General features: G+C 45.3%; 1 pseudogene across 1 annotated transcript; it reads left to right on the plus strand.

Moving 5' to 3' along the window:
• The first annotated feature begins 6,279 nt into the window (after window positions 1–6,279).
• On the plus strand, window positions 6,280–8,953 carry LOC311139514 (perforin-1-like; annotated as a pseudogene). The gene is made up of 5 exons: window positions 6,280–6,858; window positions 7,072–7,174; window positions 7,334–7,551; window positions 7,715–8,497; window positions 8,813–8,953. The product of its transcript is annotated as a perforin-1-like (transcript).

The raw sequence follows: 8,953 nt of genomic DNA on the forward strand, positions 1-8,953 counted from the left end.
TTATTTGTATATTAATCTTATATCTTCTCCTATGTGTTTTTCTAATTACTTTCACGTAGTTAACACATTTAGGCCTACAACAGCAAAGTTTATTTTAACATACACAAAAATGCACATAGGATAAGAAGGTGAGAGGTTGATTGTAGTGCCAGCCAGGGTGGCGGGTGCCATGTCAATCAACCAGCCCTCGCAGTTTGCGCTCTACGTTCACCGTTCATTAGCCAATAGGAAAGCATATAACATGAACACGCCATTACTAAACCAATTGGAGCACAGAATTGTGTTCATGGGTGTGTTCATAGATTATATTTCTATGGGTGTGTTTCTATCTGATATGATACTGTAGTTGTGAGAGGGCCAATCATAGAGAAAATATATTGTTGGAGGTATGCCTAATAATTCTAATTGACTGTATAGATTGTGATTCAATAAAAATACAATCGTTCACCAAAAAGTAATAACTTAGTTACTAGGAGCATATGAATGTTTCTCTAAATATGAATCTAAAATCTTGTTTCCACGCTCTCTTTCTTTCTTTCTGTCTCTTTCAATTCAATTCAATTCAAGGGCTTTATTAGCATGGGAAACATATGTTTACATTGCCAAAGCAAGTGAAATGGATAAACAAAAGTGAAATAAACAATAAAAAGTGAACAGTAAATATTACACTCACATAAGTTCCAAAATGTCATATTATGTCTATATACGGTGTTGTAACGATGTGCAAATAGTTAAAGTACAAAAGGGACAATAAATAAATATGGGTTGTATTTACAACAGTGTTTTTTCTTCACTTGTTGCCCCTTTCTTGTGGCAACAGGTCACAAATCTTGCTGCTGTGATTGCACACTGTGGTATTTCACCCAATAGATAAAATCCTTCTTTTTACGCTGCTGCTACTCTCTGTTTATTATCTATGCATAGTCACTTTACCTCTACCCACATGTACATATTACCTCAATTACCTCGACTAACCTGTGCCCCCGCACATTGACTCAGTACCAGTACCCACTGTATATAGCCTCGCTACTGTTCTTTTACTGCTGCTCTTTAATTATTTGTTATTTTTCTTCTTCTTTTATTTTTACTTATCAATTTTTTACTTAACACTTATTTTTCTTAAAACTGCATTGTTGGTTAAGGGCTTGTAAGTAAGCATTTCACTGTAATGTCTACACATTTTACATTTACATTTCAGTCATTTAGCAGACGCTCTTATCCAGAGCGACTTACAGTTAGTGAGTGCATACATTATTTTATTTTTATTTTTTTCATACTGGCCCCCCGTGGGAATCGAACCCACAACCCTGCCATTGCAAACGCCATGCTCTACCAACTGAGCTACATCCCTGCCGGCCATTCCCTCCCCTACCCTGGACGATGCTAGGCCAATTGTGCGCCGCCCCATGGGTCTCCCGGTCGCGGCCGGCTACAACAGAGCCTGGATTCGAACCAGGATCTCTAATGGCACAGCTAGCACTGCGATGCAGTGCCTTAGACCACTGTGTTGTATTCAGCGCATGTGACAAATAACATGTGATTTGATTTGATTTGATATGGGAGTTTATCAAAATTGGATTTGTGGGTCTGTGTAATCTGAGGGAAATATGTGTCTCTGATATGGTCATACATTTGGCAGGAGGTTAGGAAGTGCAGCTCAGTTTCCACCTCATTTTGTGGGCAGTGTGCACATAGCCTGTCTTCTCTTGAGAGCCAGGTCTGCCTACGGCGGCCTTTCTCAATAGCAAGGCCATGCTCACTGAGTATGTAAAGAGTCAAAGCTTTCCTTAATTTTGGGTCAGTCACAGTGGTCAGTTATGCCACTGTGTACTCTGTTTAGGGCCAATTAGCATTCTAGTTTGCTCTGTTTTTTTGTTAATTCTTTCCAATGTGTCAAGTAATTATCTTTTTGTTTTCTCATGATTTGGTTGGGTCTAAATGTGTTGCTGTCCTGGGGCTCTGTGGGGTCTGTTTGTGTTTGTGAACAGAGCCCCAGGACAAGCTTGCTTAGGGGACTCTTCTCCAGGTTAATCTCTCTGTAGGTGGTGGCTTTGTTATGGAAGGTTTGGGAATCAATTCCTTTTAGGTGGTTGTAGAATTTAACGGCTCTTTTCTGGATTTTGATAATTAGCGGGTATTGGCCTAATTTTTTACGTTGAACACATAGGATATTTTTGCACTCTCTCTTTCTCCCTCCCGCTCTTTCATATCTAAACTTGAATAACATTATGAGTCTCCAGGGTCGGCCAGTCTCAACATTTCAATAGTTGTCCTATGAGGTGACCCTATGGGTGTAACATGCCATAAATGTCAGTCGCTTTATATGAGAGACTTGATGCCATTGTTAATTTTTTTATAGTTCTGATTAACACATTAAAATTAAGCTTGGAGCTAAGGCAGTGGAATCTCCCTCAAACATGGTAGAGTGCGTCAACTGAGAGTGGGCTGGTTAACATTGTTCCTTCAAATTTTGTCTGATATGGGAACACTTTTTGAATTACGCTGAACAGAAATATAAACGCAACATGCAACAATTTCAAAGATTTTACTGAGTTACAGTTCATATAATGAAATCAGTCAATTGAAATAAATTCATTAGGCCCTAATCTATGGATTTCACATGACTAGGAATACAGATATGCATCTGTTGGTCACAGGTACCTTTAAAGAAAGGTAGGGGCGTGGATCAGAAAACCAGTCAGTATCTGGTGTGACCAGCATTTGCCTCATGCAGCGCGACACATCTCATTTGCATAGAGTTCATCAGGCTGTTGATTGTGGCCTGTGGAATGTTGTCCCACTCCTCTTCAATGGCTGTGCGAAGTTGCTGGATATTGGCGGGAACTGGAACACGCTGTCATACATGTCGATACAGAGCATCCCAAACATGCTCAATGGGTGACATGTCTGGTGAGTATACAGGCCATGGAAGAACTGGGACATTTTCAGCTTCCAGGAATTGTGTACAGATCCTTGTGACATGGGGCTGTGCATTATCATGTTGAAACATGAGGTGATGGCGGCGGATGAATGGCACGACTATGGGCCTCAGGATCTCGTCACGATATCTCTGTGCATTCAAATTGCCATAGACAAAATGCAATTGTGTTCATTGTCCGTAGCTTAAGCCTGCCCATACCATAACCCCAGCGCCACTAAGGGGCACTCTGTTCACAACGTTGACATCAACCCACACAACGCCATCTGCCCAATACAGTTGAAACGGGGATTTATCTGTGAAGAGCACACTTCTCCAGTATGCCAGGGGCCATCAAAGGTGAGCGTTTGCCCACTGAAGTTGGTTACGACAACGAACTGCAGTCAGGTCAAGACCCTGGTGAGGATGACAAGCATGCAGATGAGCTTCCCTGAGACGGATTATGACATTTTGTGCAGAAATTCTTTGGTTGTGCAAACACACAGTTTCATCAGCTGTCTGGGTGGCTGGTTTCAGACCATCCTGCAGGTGAAGGAGCCGGATGTGGAGGTCCTGGGCTGGCGTGGTTACACGTGGTCTGCGGTTGGGAGGCCGGTTGGATGTACTGACAAATTCTTTAAAGCACTCTGGTGGACATTCCTGCAGTCAGCATGCCAATTGCACGCTCCCTCAAAACTTGGGACATTTGTGGCATTGTGTTGTGTGACAAAACTGCACATTTTAGAGTTGCCTTTTATTGTCCCCAGCACAAGGTGCACCTGTGTAATGATCATGCTGTTTAATCAGCTTCTTGATATGCCACACCTGTCAGGTGGAAGGATTATCTTGGCAAACGAATGCTCACTAACCCTGGCGTTGCAAACGCCATGCTCTGTCAACTGAGCTACATTCCTGCCGGCCATTCCCTCCCCTACCCTGGACGACGCTGGGCCAATTGCGTGCCGCCCCATGGGTCTCCCAGTCACGGCCGGCTATGATAGAGCCTGGATTCGAACCAGGATCTCTAGTGGCACAGCTAGCACTGCAATGCAGTGCCTTAGACCACTGCGCCACTCGGGAGAGTGTTGTTGTTCACTGATATATGTTTGAAGGGTGTTGTCTTGTTCACTGTCTTGTTGTGTGTTATGTTTTTGTTGTTATTAGTGTAATGGTGTAATGTCATATTGAAAAATATAACAACTTTATTGACAAAAAAAAACATTCTTCCTTCAGTCAGTTATCCATGGCCAGCTCATATTGCTCTGCCTCTTTTACAGCAACAACCTGATTATATTTGGTCATTTCAGAACATACATGTAGCTTGTTATATTTAATTAGCAGTTATATAATTGAGAAGGTAAATTCCTTCTTATATCACATCACCCAGGGTTTCCTAGACCTAGTAGGATATCATATGTTCTCAACAGTTTCATATTCTCAACCCACACCACCACTTCAGAGAAATGACAAAGTAATAGGTCTGACAGATGACGGCAGATATGATTATCATTTAACTGGAAGACCACTGTTGTATTTTTCCACTGAGCAGCAGACCAGACCACCACCCCAACCCCTCTTCCGCTCAATTCTCGCTCTCTGAAACCACTAAAAGTTCTATTCTGCACCAGACACTCCATTTGCTCATCCCCTGTTTGAGTATGAACACACCTTTTCCTATATCACAAAGGAACTTTAATACGGTACATTATTGCCCCAGCCTCTCACTCTCACATCCATCACATAGTGGACAGACCAGGCAGGGCACTCTCGCGTCACCCCAGGTATCGAACACCCACACTTGTTCAGAGCCCTCTGCTGCGCACTGTACCCTACACATCCACTTTCCTGATTGCACAGTAGTTCCCCAGTGTATGGTGCTGGTCGATTCAGGCGCAGCTGGGAACTTTATGGACAGGTCATTTGCACATAGTCTAGGCATTACATTGGTTCCCCAGCACTGCCGGATGCTGAGCCCACGGTTTGTGGGGCTGTTCAAAGTCCTGAGGAGGATAAACGAGGTTACATATAGGTTATTACTACCTCCAGATTACCATATTAACACCTCGTTCCATGTGCCTCTCCTCAGGACGGTGGTGGCTGGTCCGCTCCAGGAGTCTGAGCGGGAGGTTCCTCCGTCCCCTCTGGACATCGAGGGGGCCCCGGCGTACTCCGTCCGTTCCATCCTGGATTCGAGGTGTCGGGTGGGTGGCCCTCAGTACCTCGTGGATTGGGAGGGGTACGGTCCGGAGGAGCGGTGCTGGGTTCCGGTGAGGGATTTCCTCGATCCCTCCCTATTGCGGAATTTCCACCGTCGCCATCCGGCTCGCCCTGCTCCGCGTCCTCCTGGCCGTCCCCGAGGCTGGCGTTGGCGCGCTGCTGGAGCTGCGCGTCGGGGGGGGGGGGGGGGGGGGGGGGGTACTGTCATGACTTCCTCCGAAGCTGCCACCTCTCCTTTTTCAGGCAGGCTTCGGCGTTCGTCGTCACCGGCCTTCTAGCCACTGCCGCTCCTCATCTCATCATTCCATTTGTTTTGTCTTATTTATTACACACACTTGGTTCATATCCCCTCATCAGTACCTGTATAAGTGTTCCCTCTGCCCCCTTCTCTTTGTGTGTGATTGTTTATTGTGGAGGATAGCTAAGCTCGGTGGAGCGCCGTGTATTTTGTATCGCCTGAATATTTCCCCGTGGGCCTTGTATTTTCCAGTTCGCCTGTTTTGCGCACGAGAGTGTTTGACGCATTACTACGTATCTCAGTATTTGCGGAATAAAGCCTGTTATTCTGTGATTTACTCTCATGCGCCTGACACCTTCGACATAACCTCATCACACTTTTTAATAGAAGTCTGCAGTAACACATTTACTACCACAACGGATAACAAAAGAAAGAGAAATTGAACAATATATGCACCAACAAACTCAATAAGAGAGTGGCATTTGAAATGGATAGATAACAAGTGGGATGAGACAGAACAAGATTGAGTTTATGCAAATGTTTTGCTTATACCATATTATGTATTTAATGGTTGAGGGTCATGACTCGTTTCCATTGAGGAGTCAATTCAGGGAATGAATATGATGACATGGAACTAGAATTCAACAATAACCATTATGTAAATTGGGTATATTTATGTCTAAGTTCCATGTACACTAGCATCAAGTTTTCATACGTTTGTGTAAAATATGAGTAAACATGTGGGTAGATGAACAATATGTGTTAGCTTATGCTATGGCCTATAGGTTACGTTTGCATGCTGACTGGAAATAAGTTATATCTTGGTTATCAATAATTGTTTACTTCATTACAATAATTACCCTCTAATTCACAAATAATTTGTTTTTGTTTTTTTCAACATGAAACAGTGACTTGCAGCTGCCCCTCCCAAACAACTTCTCACCTCATCCAGGATGTCCTTATTGATAGTATGCCTCTGGGCAGTGCTCATGTTGTCCCTTCCTCGTCCCAGTTGCCAATCATGCACCATCGGCTCAGCCAATGAGTGCAAAGAGGCAGAATTTGCTCCTGGAACCAACCTAGCAGGGGAAGGCTTTGACATCACCAAAATGAAACGCAATGGAGCCTTTGTCATTGACATGAACGTGTGGAACCGCAAAGACAAGACATGCACCCTCTGTAAGAATCCCTATCTGGAAGGGAAAAAACAGAGGCTTCCTTTGGCTGTGGTGGATTGGAGACCAAACCACCAGTGTAGTATGAAAGTGTCCAGTAAACTCCATCACTCCAGTGAGTCTCTCGTCAGCGCCAGCAGCTCTGCTGTCGAGAATAACTGGAAGGTCAATCTAGAGTTAGAGAAGGGATCAAAAAGTGGGAAGATGATGCTCGCTGGAACCAACTCTAAATTGGCTGAGTACTCCATGGAGAAAACCAAGAGTGACAAGTTCAGTTTCACAAGCCACGGTGTGTCCTGTGGGTATTACAGGTAAACATCAGGTGAACCACACAGCATGAGCTCATTTTACCCTTGTGTCTCTGTGAAACCTCATCTCACAATTTCCTTTGGGGATTGTAAATAAAAGTGTATTTTTGCATGTCTGGTATATTTCTGTGATCGTTTCATTTCATGAGTGTTTGTCTGTATCCATAAAACATTAACCCCCCTCTCTCTATCCGGTCAGCCCAAGTTACACAGATAATTCAAGACAGCAGTGAAGAATCTCCCCAAAATATATCAACAAGAAAACAAACAACGTTATTACAAGCTTATTGATAACTTTGGCACCCATTACATTACCAAGGTGAGGGAGAGAGATGGTCAACATCAATGTGGTAAATCATCAAGGCAATAGGCACACAAACTAAAGATCAAAGTTAGGGATGTTTACCCCTAGATGTGCAGTTTACTGGCATCCCTCTGGGAACATTCATTACCTTCTACCCTCTCATCCTGTGTGTAGGTGAGCCTGGGTGGAACGGTGCAGTCTGTGACCAGTATCATGCAGTGCCAGGCCAGCCTGCAGGGTCTCAGTGCAGAGGAGGTGAAGATGTGTCTGGTTGTGGAGCCGTCTGCCAGTGTGGGTGATGGCAACAGCTTGCAGACTGAGTACAAGCACTGTCAGGAGGATAAGTCTAAGACAGAGAGCAAGGCCAGCTTCTCCAGTGTCTTCAATGATAGGTGGGGAATTATAGTCTGCTGCTCATTCACATATAGATTCTCCCTCGCAACATTTCTTTATTTCTGTCTCCCTCTCTCTTCACACTTCCCTAATCAATACTCTCCCTTACTGAAATGTGTACTGCCCCTCACAAAAACCTTCTCCCCCTCTGTCACCCTACAGGTTCACAGAGGTGAAGGGTGGCCACACCACAGAACCAGAACTACTCTTCTCTGCTGATAAAGATCCCTCCTCCTACAAGGAATGGCTGAACTCCCTACCACTCTATCCGGACATTGTCTCCTATTCGCTGGAATCTCTCCATGAGTTGCTGCCCACCACCAACCCAGTTCGGAAGCACCTGCGCAAGGCCATCAGCGACTACATCCTGGAGAAGGCCTTGTGGAAGAACTGTTCTGAACCCTGTCAAACTGGCATCAAAAGTGACCACATAGACTCCTGCGTCTGCAGCTGCCACAACAACCTCAGGGTGAGCGTCGAACTGCTGCCCCACCCGCAAGGGCCTGGCGCGGGTGGTCATCACTGTTCAGAGAGGGGCCAACTTGTGGGGAGACCACACCACTGCCACTGACGGCTACGTGAAGGTAGCTTTTGCAGGCCAGATGATCGGACGCACTACAGTTATCTACAACAACAAAAAACCCAGCTACTATAGTTATCTACAACAACAACAACCCAAGCTGGGCAATGAGCTATGACCTGGGAACCGTGGATCTGTCAACCAGTAAGAAGCTGAGATTTGAGGTGTGGGACGAGGACGACAAATGGAACGACGACCTGTTAGGAGAATGTGAGAAGGAGCTGACAGCCGGGGTGAAGGAGGATCTCTGCAACCTCCAGCATGGCCAAAAGTTCTACAAGTGGGAGGTGGTGTGTGCCCCCAGTCTGGGTGGCTCCTCCTGTATGGACTATGTGCCCTCCCCCATGAATCCCCACCTGGAGAAGGTGTATGTGTCACGTCTCCTCCCGTTGCTCCCCTCCGGCGCTCTGATTTGCCGGTCTACTGAGCCACCGGTCGGAGCGTACCACCTCGGCTACACCGGAATGGAAACCCAATGCACCCTAATCACCTCCAGCGCACCTGCACCTCATCATCTCATCACCACCCCTATTTATCCCTGGACTGTTCTGGATGATGTTGTGTGTGATTGTTAAGCTTCGTGTCGTTTACTTTATCTTTGTTATTTCTCTTGCTCATTGTTAAGTAAACCTTGACCTTGTTAATTCCTGCGTTTTCATCTTGCCTCTTCGTATACTCAGTACGCGTCACAGTATGTGTCTCGCCACTCCTGTCTCATTCCAAAGGACATGCTGGTGAGTATGGGAGTGTTGGTGGACGGACCCAATCTCCATGCCAACAAGAGCCTCAGTACAGGGAGCAGAGAGTGTGGCAGATTTTAG

Source organism: Coregonus lavaretus (assembly GCF_964263955.1).
Source record: "Coregonus lavaretus genome assembly, chromosome: 2".
In the NCBI taxonomy this organism is placed as follows: Eukaryota; Metazoa; Chordata; class Actinopteri; order Salmoniformes; family Salmonidae; genus Coregonus; species Coregonus lavaretus.